General features: G+C 52.9%; 2 long non-coding RNA genes across 2 annotated transcripts in view; one reads left to right on the forward strand and one right to left on the reverse strand.

Annotated features, from left to right (window-relative positions):
* Positions 1 to 501: 501 nt before the first annotated feature.
* LOC141565667 (uncharacterized) overlaps positions 502 to 17825 on the reverse strand; it is a 103333-nt gene continuing 86009 nt past the window's right edge. The window contains exons 7-8 of the long non-coding RNA XR_012489087.1: positions 11539 to 11682; positions 502 to 4161 (exon numbers count right to left, since the gene is read on the reverse strand). This is a non-coding gene — a long non-coding RNA (uncharacterized LOC141565667). The remainder of the gene's footprint in view (positions 4162 to 11538; positions 11683 to 17825) is intronic.
* LOC141565668 (uncharacterized) lies at positions 4154 to 10944 on the forward strand. The gene is made up of 3 exons (XR_012489088.1): positions 4154 to 4551; positions 5893 to 6626; positions 10838 to 10944. It is a non-coding gene; the product is annotated as an uncharacterized LOC141565668 (long non-coding RNA).

Here is a 17825-nt window from a genome sequence, read left to right on the forward strand (position 1 = left end):
TCAGGACTCTGGAATCAAATCATGTTGATTCATGTGTCCAGAGAACATTCATCTAGCAATCAGATAGATAGGCTGTTTCTTACCTCTGAGTTTTAGAAGCTTCAATGCAGCTGCAGTTGATTAGAAAGAACTGTGGTCTTTTTTTACCCCTGTGATTCAAAATGCAAATGCTACAACTACCCGACCAGCCTTGCACAGGGTTCCAGGACTGCTGCTTTTCCCCCTACATCATAACCGATTTCAAATGGTGCTAGACAAAAACAGACTCTGAACACCAAGAGAAATCGGTCAGCCTGTGTAAGAGAGAGGTCCAGTAGGGTTTGTGGAATTCTGCTGTATTATGACAGTTGCTGACATGTTTGCATGTACAAATAACCTCAAATTTTAAGGAAAGTAAAAGAACATTTTTTTGCCCCCCTGGGGGGGGGCACTATATCTAACCCTTCTCATTATTCCAGAAAAAAACACATCACCACTCAATTGAAGACTAAAATCATGACATTCATTAACCAAGAAGTGTTTATTTTATGAAACTATTAGGACCCTACCACGATTGGGTAGGACTGTTCACTAACATTCAATAAGTGTATCATATTTTTAAAATGTCATTCATCCTCACAACAACCCTGTGAGGTAGGCAGGTGGTGAGTATAATCCCCATTTTGAAGAAAAGAAAACTGAAGCTCAGAGATTCTGACTAGGTCAAGCTAACACAAATAGTAACTGGTTGAGATTAGAACCTCGGTCTCGAGATTCCCAATCCAGTGAGCTAAGCAAAACTGACCTTAGTTTCTTATAGCATCATCTCTGGAGCTAACAAGCTGGACGAGATCCTACCCCTTAATTTGATTTTTATGACAATCGTCCTGTGGAAGGAGACTTCCTGGTTCAAATGGCGAATCTAAAAAGATGAGCCACTAAAACTTCTTTGTATGTCCTTCCCTTGCCGCAATTCTTACTCCTAAAACACTGATTTCAAATGGTGCTAGATACAGAGATGGAAAAATCTAAGCCACCATGTGAAACCAGCTTCCAGAAGAAGAGGAGCATCTTGAAGAGGGGAAGTCTCAGCCTCTGTTCCGAGATGGAAGGTCGTCTTGCTCTTCCACTGGTGACAAAAGGTACAATTATTATCATGGCACGAAGAAGAGAGTTAGGTCATGGTGGCTGAAACCATGCAAAAATCAACTTTACCATCGGCCAAAAGAGCACAGATTAATTAAGTTGTTATAAATATAAATGGGAGTCAAAAGCTCTTACCGAAATACCATTAGCTCTCACAAATCAAGGACATTTTCCCACTTAGGCCACCATTTTGCCTCCTTTCATAAAAGATTAATACCCACCTGTGGTTTCCTCTCCAACCTGTTCAGAAACCCTTGAAAATTTCAGTTGAGGAGCCCGTCCCAAATATAACACCCGTGGATTCTCCTGCTTTTCCTGTAAGCGGACCTCCTGAAGGATTTTCCTCAATCACGTTATATGCGGTATGTTACTTGTCCCCACGTTTCTTTTCCCTCCCCCTTTCTACCTAGATCAGGGGTGCTTGTGGTCCAAGAACTTAAAAATTTTGACAGAATTTGTTTCCAGTCCTATTAAAGTTAGATATTTTAAAAACATGATTCTGGAAAAGGGTCCATAAGCTTCCCCCAACCGCCAAGAGTCCGGGGCAGAAAGAAAGATTAAGAAGCCTCGACTTAAATAACCTTTTCTGTTGCTCTCAAATCACCGGGCTAAGAAAACAGACACAGGCTTATTCAGTTACTTTCCTGACACCAAATCCAAAGGGAACAGCAGAGGCGGCAAAATCCATGACGTTTCTTTGCTAATTCTCACTAGGCTAAGGGCCTTCGGTGCTTTCTTGTCACTGCTGGGAAATGCTCTCTTCCCATTTTGGAAACGACTTGATTAGAATCTCACCTCTGCAAAAACTTTTTTGTTTTGAGAAGGCCGAGGCCTTGCTTCCACCAAGCCTGACTCTCCTAATCTCCTAATTGGCAGGCAAAAATAAATAAGGATCACCAACCCTTCCCGGTGGCTTGCAAGACTAAACATGCTCCTCTCAAAGACGTGGGGATTAGGAAAGCTTGCACAGCCTGCCTCCCCTGCCCACTCTGGAGGTGCCGCTGTCACTGACCCCTCCAAAACAGACTCTGGCCTGGCCTTCCTAGAACCCAAGCCAACCAAGATGGACTCTCACCTTAAAGTTAACATGTTTGTTTACTTTTGCTGAGGAGATTGGGGTCAAGTGACGTGCCCAGGGTCACCGGGCCAGGAAGTGTCAGGTGTCTGAGGCTGGATTTGAACTCGGGCCCTCCTGACTTCAGGGCTGGTGTGCCCCTAGCGGCTAACCAAAGCCACCAGCCTGATAATGCGCTGACCCAGGGGACGGAGGGGCTCTCCCATACCATACCCCAGGTGCCGACCAGAATAAGAGGGAGTGGGCAGGAGTAGGAAGGAGGGGAGTTTATCTGTCTTTAAGGAAGAGCCAGATCCAAGAGCAGGCTTGGAGATCTCGGCCAGACTAAAAGGAGAGCAAAATGCGGGGCAGCCGGTGGGGTGACAGCGCCGCCCTGGGGGTCGGGAGGAGCTCAGACCCTCCACCTGCCTCACCAAAAGAAAAAACCTTGCAGACTTTCCAGCTGCACAGTCAGTGGGGTCTCTGCCCATCATCTGGCCTGCGAGCACGCTCTGTGCTTCCCGCTGTTCCTGGGCCTCCCCGGTGCCGAGCGCTGCACGGGGCGAGTTCTGATAAACACGTGATTGAGGAGAAGTGGAGAAGTTGTGGGAGCTGTGGGCAGAGGAGGCCTTGTGTGCAAGTGCAAAACCAAATGTGCAGGGCAAGGCGCTGGGGGCCGGCTAGCCTGCTGCAAGTGTGCGCGCGGCCCCCTCCCCAGCCGGACCGCGGACCCACCCGGCTCGCTGCAGACTCACCGAGGCAGCCGCTTTTCCATCCTGTTCTTGCTGAGTCACAGCTACTTACGTGATGGATGCAAAAAACAAAAGCCAACAAGCAGAAAAGTCCTGCTCCGGCCGGCCCTTGGGAGGTCAGGCAGGACCCCCTGCTTCACCCCTCAGCACAGAGGCCGTCGAGGAGGGCGAGGCGGACGCGCCGCCGAAAACGGGGCGAGCTCTGCCCTCCAGCTTATCCTGGCTCTGGCCCCCACTGCCGGGTCAGAGCACGCGGCCCCCGGCCCAAGGCCTGCCCCGACTCCTCGTTTGGCACTCACCGCTAACCGGCTGGGGACTGCGAGTGAAGGGGACCATTTTGCAACCCCCTGGGAGGGCTTCCCGGCTGCAGGCCCGGCAGAGGAGGCGCTCGCCTCTCGAAGGGAGCAGGACCACCGGCCTCCACTGCCCTGCCAGGAAGGCCCCGACAGCTCCCTCGGACGAAGTGCAGAAGGAGGTGCAGGCTAAGCCAACAAAGGCAGGCTCTGCTCTCAGGAAGTGACTACGCGGAATCCCCGAAACCAGCTCCTCTTGGTTTCCTGAGGGGCCGGCGAGGCTTCGGGGACTCGCGTTCCTCGGGAGGGACGTGTGTGTGTCAGGGCCTGAGGATCAGACACGGGACCGGGAAGGAAGCCGAGCCCGTCTGACGTCCCGTGGGGCGAGGCAGGCTCTCCGAGGGCCGGGGGGGCCGACCAGGCGAGAGACCCCTTCTCGGGGCGCCGTGCCCGCAGGGCCGGGTGTGAGCCGGCGGCGCACACGAGGCCACGGTGGCTGCTGCCTGCACCCAGGACACGGCCCCAGCGGTGCGGGGCTTCCAAGCTCGGGTCCAAATTCTCCCCTTTGGGGAAGGTAGATTCAAAAGTGAAACTGCAGCCGTGGGAGATCTAACAGGCCAGGGCTGGGGGAATGTCAGGAGGAGCCCTGGAGGGAGGAGACTGGGGAGGCCCTCACCTCGGCCGTCCTCCATGTGCTCGCCCTCCTCCAGGTCCCCGAGCTGGGCGCGCCCCGGGCCCCCCCCCCGCCCCTTCAGCTGCAGGCTCCGTCTCCTACCGGGCACTCTCGGCTGGGCACCTGCTCACCGGAAGGCCTGGGGGGCGGCCGGAAGAAGCCCCTGTCTCGCCTCCCTTCGCCCTCACGATCCCAGGAGTCGGCCAGGTGTCAGTGTCCCCGGCACAGCTTCCACTTCTTCCCCACGACTCCAGGACCCTGCGTCTGGAAGGAAAGGGCGTTCTGACAGGCCAGATGTCCTCCCCATTGTCTCCCTGACACAGCCCCTCCTGCTCCCTCTCTTTCTTGTCCTGGAAGGCGCTGGGCATGCTAACTAGCCTCAGTCTGGCAGCTCTGCCCACTGCCTGGGCACACACCTGGCAGACAGCACCCCGAGCTGGGCACGCCCAGTGGCGCTGCTCCACTTTGCTCTTGGGGGGGGCGGGGACGGGGCTGGGCCAGTCGTGGGGTAGGTTCAGAGCCCCGCGCCAACTTTCAAGCACGCCCTCTTGCCCGCTTCCCCTAATGCATGATATGGCTAGTGGCTGGACCCGGCTGCCCACCGCCCCGCTTTGTTCTCAGGACCTGTCTCTGCCAGGCTTATGACCGGGAACAGTGAGTTGGGGAGGGAGGGGTGGAGGAGGAAGTTTCACAGTCTGGTGCGTTCCCATCAGGAGGGGGGAAAAGGGGGAAGAGGAGGAAGGGGAGAGGAGGGAAAAAAGGAGGGAAGGGAAGGAAAGGGGGAGAGAGAGAGGAAGGGGGGAAGAGAAGAGAGGAAAGAAAGAGGGGAAGGAGGGAGGGAGAGAAAAAGTGATGGAGAGAAAGAAGGAAAGAAAGGGAGAAAGTGGGAGGCGAGAGAGGAAAAGAAGAGAAGGAGGGAGGGAGAGAAAAAGTGATGGAGAGAAAGAAGGAAAGAAAGGGAGAAAGTGGGAGGCGAGAGAGGAAAAGAAGAAAGGGGAGAAGGAGGGAGGACGGGGGACAGAAAAAGAGACGGGGAGAGAGAGGAGAAGGAGGGAGGGGGAGAGAGATCCCTGACTGAACTTTGATGTCTCCCCCTCCTGTCAGGAATGACGCTGCTGGTGGGGGCGGGTGCCCAGGTGCCAAGCCAACTGGGCTCTCGCCCGGCTCTCTCCCAGGCCTGGCACTCTCCCTCCGGCCGTTACCCAACATGCACTTCTGCCTCTTGTCGGGGAGACCTCGCCCTCTTGTTTTCAAAGTTTTATAACAGTATTGTTTGTTGTTGAGCAGATTAAATTCTTTAAAGGTTGGGGGGGGGGGAGGCAGGCTGGGGAAGATTGAGAAAGCTCGCTGGAGCCAAGAGATTAAATTAGCTCCTTTCTGAACACAGAGTTCACCTGCCTTGGAAAGGGACCAATGGCCAGGAGCACGTGTCCCCTCTCTCTGCCCTCTACCCTCATGCTCTCCTCTCCCCATCCTGGGGAGGCGCGCCGAGCCTGACAAGGACAGGCTTGGTTGCACCATCAGGGGCTGGGGCTTTAAGGGTCAGTGAGCCAGAGGTCAAGACAAAAGAAAAGCAACTGAATAGGAGAATGGGAATGGAGAGAGTGCCCCCCCACCAGCTGAGGACCACTGAGCCCTGCCAACGCCCCAGGCCCTCCCGTCGGGGCAAGGTGCTGCTTCTCCCCCCTTGGTCCCGGGCCGTCCTGGGGTCCTATGGGCGGGTCCCGGGAGCTCCGCTGGGCAGATGGCTCATTTCTGAAACGAGCTCTGGCTTCTGTTTAAAGCTTTTCCCCCCTAAAGACATTTTCTTAAAATGGTGCCCTGATGCACGTTAACCTGTGCAATGCAATACACCAGATATATAACGGGTCCGTTGCGGGAGGTGGGGTAGGAGTTGTCCTCCGGAACCAGATGTGAGAAGGGCTAACGGCAGAACCCAGGGGTGAGGGAGGAAAACCCGGATTTAACTCTCGCCTCTGACTTCTCCCGGTACAGGGCCTGACGGGCAGCTTAATCTGCAATGGCTGAAAGCTCCCAAACATTACGGGTCTGTATCGGTGGGAGACGTCTTCACCGGGAGTTCTCTATCCGATCCCCAAACTCGGACCCATGTCTGCGCACACAGCCTGCCCCATCCCCTCCTCTCGATCAACTCACATGCACGTCGGAGGATGTTCTCACGGACACGGGCGTCTGCACGTGGTCTCCGAAGAGAGCAGGAGAGAGGCGGAGAGTAACAAACGACAGACTGGGGGGGCGGGACTTGAGCCCAAAGAGCCGGGCTCCAGGTCGGCTCTGCCACCCAGGCAAGTCCCGGCTTCCGTAAGCCTCCACATCCTCATTTTTAAAAGGAAGCTCTTGTGGGAAGTGGGAAGCCCAGCAGGCCTGCAGCTCTCCTATCACCGCCCACCAGAACGCTGCCGCCTCCTTGCCTACACTTTCCAGTAGCCCACGAGGGAAAGGCCCCGGCAGGGAGCGCTCTGCCCCGCCGCCAACCCCGGGCAGTGGGACGCACTGGAGAAGCATTCATTAGGCCTTTACAATGGGCCCTGCATTATGCTAACCACAAAACAGAAAAACTATCCCATTTCAAATAGTTCTTCTGAACAGCAGACTTTGCTCTCTATTAAAAGCTATTCTTAGCTGTATCTTTTTTTATTTTTCCAGGCTGTGGAGCGTGCTGTCCACTTCCTAACTAAGAACATGCCCGCGTACTTCCCGTTCCCCAGGTGAGGCTCTACCTTAAACCACCACTCCTCGGCCACTACTGTCCAAGCCGTTCCAGCCCGAGTGCCCCATGTCTCCGGGATCTCTACCTTTGTCACAGGTAGAGCCATAAGGCAGGCAAGGGATGCAAACAATTCTGCTTCTGTCCCTTCCCCCAACCTTCAAAAATCGTCTCTGGATAGTGGTGCCAGGCTTACCCTGTCGGACCACAGAGCTCCCTCCTACACATCCACCAGAATCCCTGGCTGCGGGGCAGGTGGGCAGTGCCCAGGCCTGTGGCTACAGGTCCCACCCAGCCTCAGGCTCCTCCCTGGGAGGGATTGGTGGGAACATGCCCTCGTGGGCCTTTCTCTTTCCTTTTTTCTTTTCTTTTTTTTTATCCTCATAAAAAAAAAAAGCTATTTCTGGGGCAAGTTCCAGGAGCCCACACAAGTCAGGTTAGGTGGGGGGTTGCCTGGGCAAAGCATTTACTCTAGTAGAACACAATTCAAGCCTCGTGGCTCAGCAGCTACAGCACAGAGTAAAGAGGCCCTGAAGCAGAAAGGGGCGGCGAGGGCCACGGAACCCCAGTTCTATGGCGATCAGAACATGCGGCAGGCATGTAATTATGCCAAGGCCAAGAAGGCGCTTCAAAAGGCGCTTTTGTACCCAACAATCCACTTCCACAAATCCCTAGACTGGAGTCAACTGATAAATTAGCTCCTTTTCTTAGAAAACGTAACCACTGTCTGTTGGTCTGGTTTCTCCCCATCTGATCAGGAAGTTCTGCCCAATATCTAACTGAAATCCACCCCGCGGCAACCTTCTCATATATGTCCACGTAAAACAGCTGCTCATCATCCTTCATGGAGCATCCCCTCCCAGGCTGCAGGGCTGCTCCTGAGCAGAGAAGCGTGGTATTTCAAGAGACTCAGAGAGCGGTCCCCCAGGAGACAAAGCCCCGAACGCTCCCCAGCCTCAGTCACTAGTGACTCCCCGTGAAAGGAACCTGCTTTAGTCCAACTTCTCACAGCACATTTAAAAACAAAGCCTCACCAGGCAATTCAACAACAGGAGCCAACTGCAACCCTTCAGAGAGCCTCATCCCAGAGACTCAGCAAAGCAATACTCCTTCTATGGGAGTCATTTCTTTCACTCCATGCCCATAAACATCCCTCCTGCTCAGAGATCTTCCATCAGCCAGAGCCATAAAGGTCAAGGAAAGCAAGCTGACAAGAAGTAGGGCTTTATAAAGGCTCTCTGTCTCTATGTTTCTCTCTCTCTCTCTCTATCTCTGTGTCTCTTCTCTCTCTCCCTGTCTCTATCTCTGTCTCATCTCTCTTTCTCTATCTCTGTCTCCTCTCTCTGTCTCTGTGTCTCCTCCCTCTCTCTCTCTCTCTCTCTGTCTCTGTCTCCCTCTCTCTCTCTCTCTCTCTCTCTCTCTCTCTCTCTCTCTCTCTCTCTCTCTCTCTCTCCCTCTCTCTCTCTCTCTCCCTGTCTCTATCTCTGTCTCATCTCTGTCTCTCTGTCTTTGTCTCTCTCTCTCTGTCTCTGTCTCTCTGTCTCTCTCTGTCTCTGTCTCTCTCTCTCTCCCTGTCTCTATCTCTGTCTCTCTCTGTCTCTCTGTCTCTCTGTCTCTCTCTCTCTCTCTCTCTCTCTCTCTCTCTCTCTCTCTCTCCTCTCCTCTCCTCTCTCTCTCTCTCTCTCTGTCTCTCTGTCTCTCTGTCTCTCTCTCTCTCTCTCTCTCTCTTTCTCTCTCTGTCTTTGTCTCTCTCTCTCTCTCTCTCTCTCTCTCTCTCTCTCTCTCTCTCTCTCTCTCTCTCTCTCTCTCCCCCTGTCTCTATCTCTGTCTCATCTCTCTGTCTCTCTCTCTCTGTCTCTCTCTCTCTCTCTGTCTCTCTCTCTGTCTCTCTCTCTGTCTCTCTCTCTCTCTGTCTCTCTGTCTTTGTCTCTCTCTCTCTCTCTGTCTTTGTCTCTCTCTTTCTCTCTGTCTTTGTCTCTCTGTCTCATCTCTCTGTCTCTCTGTCTCTCTGTCTCTCTCTCTCTCTCTCTCTCTCTCTGTCTCTCTTTCTCTCTCTCTCTCTCTCTCTGTCTCTCTCTCTCTGCCTCTGTCTCCGTCTCCTCTCTCTCTGTCTCTCTGTGTCTCCTCTGTCTCTCTTTCTCTATCTCTCTGTCTCTCTCTCTTTCTCTCTCTCTCTCTCTCTCTCTCTCTCTCTCTCTCTCTCTCTCTCTCTCTCTCTCTCTCTCTCTCTCTCTCTCTCCCCCTGTCTCTATCTCTGTCTCATCTCTCTGTCTCTCTCTATCTCTGTGTCTCCTCTCTCTCTCTCCTCTCTTTCTTTTTCTGTTTCTCTCCCTGTCTCTTTTCCCTTTCTCTATTTCTCTGTCTCTGTCTCTGTCTCCCAAAAGAAAGCATTCTCTCACTCAGAATCCATCTTTAAATGAACCCCAGACCAGAACTGTTAAATAATAATTCCTCCAATGCTTCAGGGATCTATGATTTAATTGGCCTGGTTGCACCCTCCAAGGAAGCAGATGGCAACCTCTCCACACCTTAGCATTCATAGTCTATTTGCTTCTGTAGCCAAAATAATTCATCACCTAGTGACCAACCTTCTGGCTGATGAGTCTCTCAGTATATATCCAAACTAATCCTTGGAAGACAGCCATATAGGCCTTCATGGGGCCCAATTAAATAAAGTGTTTTGATACTTGAATGGATCTCTGAACTCAATGGTGGAACTCCCTCACCAGGGCAGACTGACAACCCCTCCATGTCTCTTCTCATTCTGTCTTCCCAAGTTGCTCAAGGAAGACCCAGTAAATGAACTGGAGACAACTTTTAGATAATCTTCAATGGGCCTATGACTTTTTCAGTGTGGTTACTCCCCCCAACTGTGCACGCCATCTCTCTCTCTCATCCACGTCACCCCCATAAATCTCCCTCGTCCTAAAGAAGAGAATCCTGATTATTGTTTTGCCAAGAAAAAAGCTCCCTTTCCCCCTTACTCTGTTTCCATCCTCTCAAGCCATTATATTGTATATCTCTTCTCCTCTTGTGGCCAAATTCCTAGAAAAAGCCTTCATTACTTCCTACTTCTCAACGCCTTGCACTCTGATCTCAACACTCAACTGAAATTGCTCTCCCCAAGTTCGCCAACAATCTCTTAACTACTCCTATGAACTCTGGTGATCTATTACCAGTTTCCCTCTTTTTTGATCTCTCTGAAGCTTTGTGACACTGCTGACCATTCCCTCTTCTTGGAAACCATCTCTTCTCCAGGGGTCTTGATGATAACGCTCTGTCCCTATTCTCCTCCCTACCTATCTGACCACTTCCTCTGAGCCACTTTGGCTCACCAACCCGCTGATGCGCTGCGCCAGGCGCCCACCGCCACTTCTCCCTGCCCTGTTTGTGACCCACCCCTTTCATTCTCCAGAGCCCTGGCGTTCCCTGACTCCTGGCCGCCGGGAGTCCCTGGAAGGCTGTTACTAGAAGAGGTCTTTGTTTCAGACCCATCAACCCTATAAATCCATTCAAACCCATAAATAATAGTATACATTCCCTTAAAAGAGTAAATCAATGAAAATAAAGGCCCTTTCCCATCTTTAAAGAAACCCTATTGACCTCAGCGGAGCACATTTAAATTAATGCCAGTTATGGTAGTACAAGTGGCCAAGAGGCCACATAGATCATTGGTAAGCCTGAGTGAGAGACCCGAGTGCCCAAGGCTAATGGGCATCTATGTCAGCGGGCAGAATGGATGGAGGGTGGGGACCCGAGACCAAATCCTGCCTCCCTGAGGGACCCTAAGCAGTTCGCAATTTCTCGTCATCTATAATATAGGAAGACTATGTATATATAACATATAATAATAATTAAATAATATAATGTAACACATAAGACTATACATAATACAGAAAGACTAAACTCATAAACCCCAAGGTCCCTTCCAAGATCTAGATCTATGACTCTATGAGTCTACACTTAAAAAGTTCAGGAAAACAAAATCCACCGGAGGCCCCAAAACTTCAGGGATTGCGCCTCTACGTGAAGTCTGAGAATACTGTTTCTTCTTCAGGGAAAATAAGAGTACAAGACATTATTCTCTTCGGTACCTTACTGCCTGCCTGCTCAATAGGCCGGGGAGGGAGAGAATTTGGAACTCAAAAAAATTTAATGTAAGAAAATCAAATTAAATTAAAAGGTAATTAAAAAAGAAAGCACCCCTTTCAGGTGTGTCGTTTAATAATCGGAAGCACTCTCAAAGACATAAAGATGATGTTTTGGTGATGCAGTCGCTGCCCCCATCGGCCCCTGTCCTTGGCTAACTACAGCAACCCCCAACTTGGAAGCTCCTCGGAGGAGATTCACAGCACCACTTACCTTACTTAAGAGAAGAAGCCTATCTCAAAGGACTCCGCGATAACATTTTAAATAGGCACTTAATAAATAAACACCCAACTGAACTGAATCTTTTTCTAATGGGAGCAACTTGGGTTAACTCCGTGTTCTCCAGGAAGGAGGACCATCCTCAGGGGTGGTTCTCTACTGGGGAGGAAACCCAGCCAACCCTCCAGGATCAAATTTGCAAAGCTAAATATTTGCATCTTAACTTTGCTTCAAGGCAGCCATGCAACTCGGATGTAGGAAAAAGGCAAAAGCACTAGAAGGAAATGCTATCGCCCACTCGGCTCCCCCAGCCAAGATGGCGGGGGGAGCACAGAATGTCTGAGCTGGAAGGGGCTCACTCAGAGAATTTGGTCTAATTTCTTGCACTGCAACGAGGAAGGCCCAGGCCTAAGGGCACAAAGGGGCTAATCCCAGCCCGGGCAGCTAGTCTGCGGCCAGAACACAATCCTGATGCCCGCCCGGCCCCCCATTCCTCCCAGTTAACACCGTGCTTAGCAGAGAAAGTCCCGGGTTATGATCGTTACCTGGTAAATGTCCCTAATACTGGCTGACAGATGGTTTCTGGAGAAATTTTCTTCTGGAATTCAAAGATGGCTGAATTAATCAGTTCATTCCAATCCAATAAGCATTTATGCAGGGGCTACTATATGCAAATCGCAGCGCTGGTCCTGGAGAGGAAAAGACAGGAAAAAAGAGGGTCCCCCCACTTCCCCCTCTCGGCCTCCCGGTCTCTGTCTCTCTCACACACTCGGAGACACCGGGATTCTCAACATCTCTCCTAGGTATAGGTTCTAAACATTTTTGTTTTTTATTAATTTATGTATTTAAAATGTATCACATATTGTTAATGTTTATTTCTAAGTATTTTAGTATTTCAATATTTCAAAAATATTTCCATAGAGAATGGTAAGTGGGCCCGTGGGCCTGTATCTGCATCTCCTGGAATTTGACATGTGATCACGGATGTCTAACATGCATAGAGTTTCTCACACACATCGATGGAACGTGGGCCAGTCACTGTTGTTATAGAAACGGCAGCGGTGGTTATCAGAGCAGCACTTTGGGGCTCCGGTGGCAGCCGAGACGTGACTTTTAAAACGCGGCGTTCTTGGGCAACCTCCCAGCGGCCCGCGCCGGCGGGGCAGTGACAGAGGCACGCCACTAGGGGGCCGCCCCATCCCGCCTTCCAGGACAGCCCCAGTGAGGGATGGAAAGGGAAAGGAGCCCTAGCCCAGAGGGAGCCGAGGGCGGGGAGGGGGCGGGGTTGGTTCCAAGCCCGTCACCTACCCCCCTGGGCCATGCCATCTTGGGCTCTGGACTTTCTCAGGTTTCTGCAGAAACGGGGCCACTAAACCTTTCAGAAGGATCCCTACAGGGCGCATTCTGACGCAGCTTTAAAATGTTGCTTGTGTTTTGTTGTGTTTTTTACTTATTTTGTTAAATATTCCCCCGTTGTATTTTAAACAGATCCTCCAGAACGTGGGGGACATTTTGGATACTCCGCTCCAGGTCCTCTCTGACCCCCCCCCCCAGTCCCGCACCGGTGAAATCCGCCTCTGTCCTAGGGAAAGCTCCAGTGGGCTGCGGGATGTGAGAATGGCGGGGCCCCCAGACGCAAACTCGCCTCTGGAGCCGGGCCGTAGCCTCCCCCTTCCCGGGCCTCCCATTCCTTTGGGCCTCCGTTTGTGGATCTGTAAAATGGAGGGGAAGCAGACCCCCAAGGCCCTTTACCTCTCAGGTGCCGTCCTTTTTAAGACCCTAGCCGTACCCCTGTAACCCGACCCCCAGCTGCAGGGCCTGCTGCCTGACAGACTTCTCCCCGTCTCCACCGCCCACAATTACCCCTGCCTAGCCAAGAGGGGGCTTATTCAGGACGCCCCGCGGGGTCTCTCAGCCTGGCAGCCCGCAGCCCCTCCTCGCCCAGCACAGATTTCACAGGCCGTGACTCGGGTCGTTCCCCTTGTTCTACAGTTCGGATAAGTTACTTCTCTCCCCGTAAAAAGTTCCCATGGCTGCCCTGCCCCTCCAGCCCCTGACGCCAGGCGGGCTGCCAGTTTGTCAGGATCGGGGATCCTAGGAAGGAAACAATTCAAGGCTCAAGCAAGTTCAGCCTGACCTACCTTTGCCCCGGAGGAAATAAATCCCGAGCGAGCCGGTGCCCACCCACCCACGACCCGTCCCACCCTTCATCGCCAATGGCCTCTAGGATGCCCCCAAAATGTCAGGGAAACGGGCAGAGGCCTCCCCAGGCTGCCAGCCTGCCCGCGGGAGTGAGAATCCCTCCGCACCTGTGCCCTCTCCCATCAGGCCGGCCAATCACAGCCCTCTGGGCCAGCCCAGCCGGCCCCCCCCACTGCGGCGCAGGAGTCACCAATGACTTGGCAAATGCTTTTCTGCCCGTCAGGGGCAAAGTTCTCACTGGCCAAGCCCATGCGGGGGAGCGCACCCGCGGCGTCTGGGGGCGGGGCCTTGAGAAGCCAAGGGGCAGGCGCCCGGCCTTGACCTACTGTGTGACCCTGAGGAAATCACTCACCCCGTTGGCCCCAATATTCCTGCCTGGGGAATGAGAAGAATGAGCCTCACCCTTCCTGTCACAAATAATAAGTCCCCCGAGTGCCGTCCGGAGCCAGAGGAGGCTGGCAAGAGCCCTACTGGTCATCCTGGGCAGGTCACTCACTTTTTGGACCTCAGTCGCCCCATGTGAAAACAAGGGGGTTGGACTCTTGGGACCGAATGGATCCCAAAGCTCTTTCCAAGGCAAAGTTTATGAATTTGCTTTGAGTGTTTAGGAACAGGGATGAGGGTCTGGCCCGGGCCAACCCCTGCACCTCAGCCACCCCGGGCCCCTCTCACTCTGGCCTTCCTGACACTTGGGGCCTCTTCTGCATGGCCAGAGACCCACCTCTCACCCAATGACCTTCAGGGAACAGCTCTCTCCCCCCCAGACAACGTCTCAGCCCCAGAAGCTGGAAAATTCCCCTCAGATTGCAATCTGGCCCGAGGTTTCCTCTTCTTCACCCATGCCAGCTCTCCGTGTCCTTATTTTGAGGTTTCTTGGCCTCCGTTCCCTTGCTTTCCTCTCCAAGCCCCAGAATCTCCACATCCATTTCAGAGTTTCACGCCCCACTTGGGGACCCCAGATCTATACATCCTTATTGCTTCTCTCCCCTCTTCTTCCATTCCCTTCTCTTTCTCCCTTCCTCACTCTTTCTATCTTCCTCCTTTCCTCCTTTTTTTCTGTTTTCTATCAGTGTCTCCCTCTCCCTCTTTCTTTCCTTCTCTCCCCTAAATCTCTTTTCTCTGTCTCTCCCTCCCTCTTCCCCACCTCTCTCTCCCCTCTGTCTCTCTCAATGGTGACACTACCAGCACCCTGAACCCCCTCCTCTCTGTCTCGGGGTGCTGACAGCCTGGCCCCCCAGATTCACCTCTTCCACCTCCTTACTACATTTGCTTTGGGCCCCTCGTGTTATCTGCACCGGATGCACAGCTCTGCCAGGAGGCAACTCAACTAGGCCCAAACTTCATTAGCCACAGATTCCCGAAGCCCAAGGAAAGTAGAGCGTAATGGAGGGACCGCACGGTCAGCAGCAAGCGAACGGCCAGAAGTGGTCCCGGCCGTTTCAGACTCCCGGAGGAGGGAGGGAGGGCTCACCCGGACAGAGCCGCCCGACTGTTGCCGCCGGACCCAGGCTCTGTCTTGCCACGGTGACCTCTGCCTTAGCTGGAGCCAAGATCTCGCGGCCTGAGGTTGGCCAGGACTGTGACTAACTCTCAAGATGGAGCTGACCGATGAGGTCCCCACCAGACCGGACGTTCCCTGCTCCTCTGAGCCAACCTCAGGCTCGGACCCCATCTTCTCCCTCCATCCCCCAACTAAGTAGCAACTTGTGGATCTGTAAGGCCTCGGCCAGACCCCAGAGGAAATCCAAACTACCTCTCCAAGGCTCCTGGTCTTCAGGGCGAAAAGGGAAAAAAGAGCGAGCCAGACTTTTCTGGGGCCATTCCTAGTTAACGAGGCTTTTATCTGCTGCGATGCAAGGAAGCCCCAGACTCTGGGATCTCGAAACAAAGGTGGGGGAGGGGGGAGATGAGGACAAAGTGAGGTGACGGGGCAGGAGTAGAGGAAGTTCATGGGGGGGGCACCAGAGGCAGCGGCACCCCCTCCCCCGTTGGCAGAGGTAAGGTCCTCCCCTCAGGAACAGCCAGCTGCCCATAACCCAACATCCGAAAAAAGCTCAATTGCCTCTTGGGAGCTTCAGCCCCCCCAGCTCCCCGACCCCTACCCAGCCAAGGACGGGCCTGGTCGGCTCCCCCGCGTGCGTGCTGCTGGCTAAGGCCGAGTTATTCACAGAAACAATTTCATTCCGGAAAGCCACAACCACCTAGATCTAGGAGGAACTCCTATCTGCCAAGTCTATATGAGTGTGGGGTAAAGAAGGAGGGAGAAGGGGTGGAGGAGGGAGGGGAGGGATAAAGAAAAGAATACAAAGAATGAATATAGAGAGCAGGCTTCTGCTATCATCCTCCTGGGAGGATCTCAAAGCCCCCCACCAAAACCAAGGTTTCCCACGGGCGACGGAGAGTGAAAGGTTCCAAAGCGGAGGCAGAGCTGGGCCGGATGCGCGGGACAGAAGCCGGGGAGCGCTGGGGGGGGGGGGGGGGGGGGGGGGGGGATCGGATCCAGGGCTCGGTCCTCTATCGCCTCACATTATCCACAAGCACTATCAAAATACACGGCATGATTATTTTCTTGACGTAGACGGATTTGGTGTGGCTAATTAAAACAGGTCCTATTGGCCAAGTACATTACAGTGATTTATTAGTGGGACAGAGATTTATTTCCTGGTGACGTGGCCAGTGCTTAAAGGAGCTGCTTTCTCAACTGTCACTAAAACCCCACCCCCAGCTCTGCCAATTGTCATTATTTTTATTATTGTTGCTATTATTGTTACTGCTCGGAAACGTTTTGTAATCAGCATGCTGGACGGGGTTCAATTTTTTTTTTCAAAGAGGGCAGCCAGGGTCTTGAAAGTCAGGGTGACTCAGTCAGTAACCCAGCAATTTAGGGACGGAAACCCAGGGCCTGGTCACTCGTTTCCAGAACTTAGTCTTCGGCCCCCAGCCCCCCAGCTGGGCTGTGGGCCCAGGAAAAGGCCATTCACTTTGAAGGCCGAGAACCAGCAAAAGCATCCCGGGAGGATGCTGTGTGCCCCTAGCACTGCACCCTTAGTGCCCGTCTCCCCACGGCGCCTTTATCTGGGGGTCACTGAGCTGTTAAAAGCAGCCTGAAGTCCTGACTTTGGGGAAAAGGGATGGGGTGGGGCGGTTTTCAGTCACTCCCGAGAATTCAGAGGCCTCCAGTTACCTTCCTCCAATCACCCTCTTCCCATCAGAGCCGTAGTTACAAGCCGACACGCCCAGCAACGGCTCCCACATCTCCCCACCCTGCCTATTCCGGGACATGACTGGAAGCGATTGCAGCGGGTCTTTTCCCTCCTTCAGACCCCCTTCGGTCGTTCCCACCAGCCACCTCGACAGCCCTCCTGACCCCAAAAGCGTGGGGAGAGAAAGGAGGGCAATTATTTATTATGAGGGGCATAGATCTAGAGATAAGGGACCCACAGGCCAGCTAGTCCAACCCCCTCGTTTTACAGATGAGATACTGGGTCTGAGCAGGATCTTTCTCAAAATCAGATACATCAGGGTGGGATTTGAACCCGAGGCATCTGACCAAAATGAGGATGATTTTTTTTTCCTTTAAAAATTTTAAAACTTGCTCTCTCGCTCTTTTTTATTTTCATTTCTCACCATCAGCACCCTTTTCCTAGTGTATCAAACTGTCCCCCCCTTACAGGAATAGCTCTCACTGAAAGCCACTTGGGAATTTCCCACTAAATGAGCAAACTGGTCAAGAGGGGAAGGAGGAGAAAACTGAACCAGACTTCACTCATCTGGGAGGAATGCAAGGGGTGAAGGCCCCAGGGCTAGTTTCCCAATAAGCAGCCCAATGACCCACCAAACAGCTCACGCCACATGAGAGAAGTTCCCTCTATCACAGACATACGAGTCCTTGGGCCAAGCAGCTCAGCGGGAGGATGAGGATGGGGCCAGTTGGGGAGGAGATTAATAAAAGGGGGCACCAGAGGCGCCCACCCCATCTAAACTCAGAGCAGGCCACGCTCGACCAAGCGTCCCACTTCCTTCCATGTGCTGCTGTCCTTCTGTTCTGGAAAAACTAGTTTCAGAAATTCAAAAACAAGCAGAGGAAGGCCGGGGCTTTTGTTGAAGGCTACTCTGATCTCCAATTCAGAGGCTTCTGTGCTCAGACCCTTCTATGCTGATCCTAAGAGGGGTAGGCATAGAAATGAAAAAAAAAGGGGGGGGGAGGAGGAGGAGAGCAAGGGGACCCAGTGGGTCAAAGTGGGAGAAGCTGGGATCCTCGAGAAGCACAGCCAGGCCTTTGTTCCCGTGCTGGCCACTCGAGAGAAGCTGGTCTCTCTCCAGCTGCCTTCTGACCCCCACAACGTCCTGGGCCCCCAAGATCAGAGCCTCAGAGAGATGCTATCTTAACTGGCTTTGTAGATGAACACTGATCACAGTCAAAGTCACAAGGTACCTGTGGGGTATTTTCTCTCCTATTTGAGCCAAAAGAAAAAATCCCATTCCCTCCCAAAGGGAACCACTGATTCCCTTACTACATCAGCTTCTGCCATAAGACATGAGGTCTCAACCACACACATCCAACCAAGATAAAGGCTGCCATTCCTTCTCAGGTACTGGCTCCCTGATAATAGCATCTATGAGGGTCCGC

Source organism: Sminthopsis crassicaudata, chromosome 4, assembly GCF_048593235.1.
Source record: "Sminthopsis crassicaudata isolate SCR6 chromosome 4, ASM4859323v1, whole genome shotgun sequence".
In the NCBI taxonomy this organism is placed as follows: Eukaryota; Metazoa; Chordata; class Mammalia; order Dasyuromorphia; family Dasyuridae; genus Sminthopsis; species Sminthopsis crassicaudata.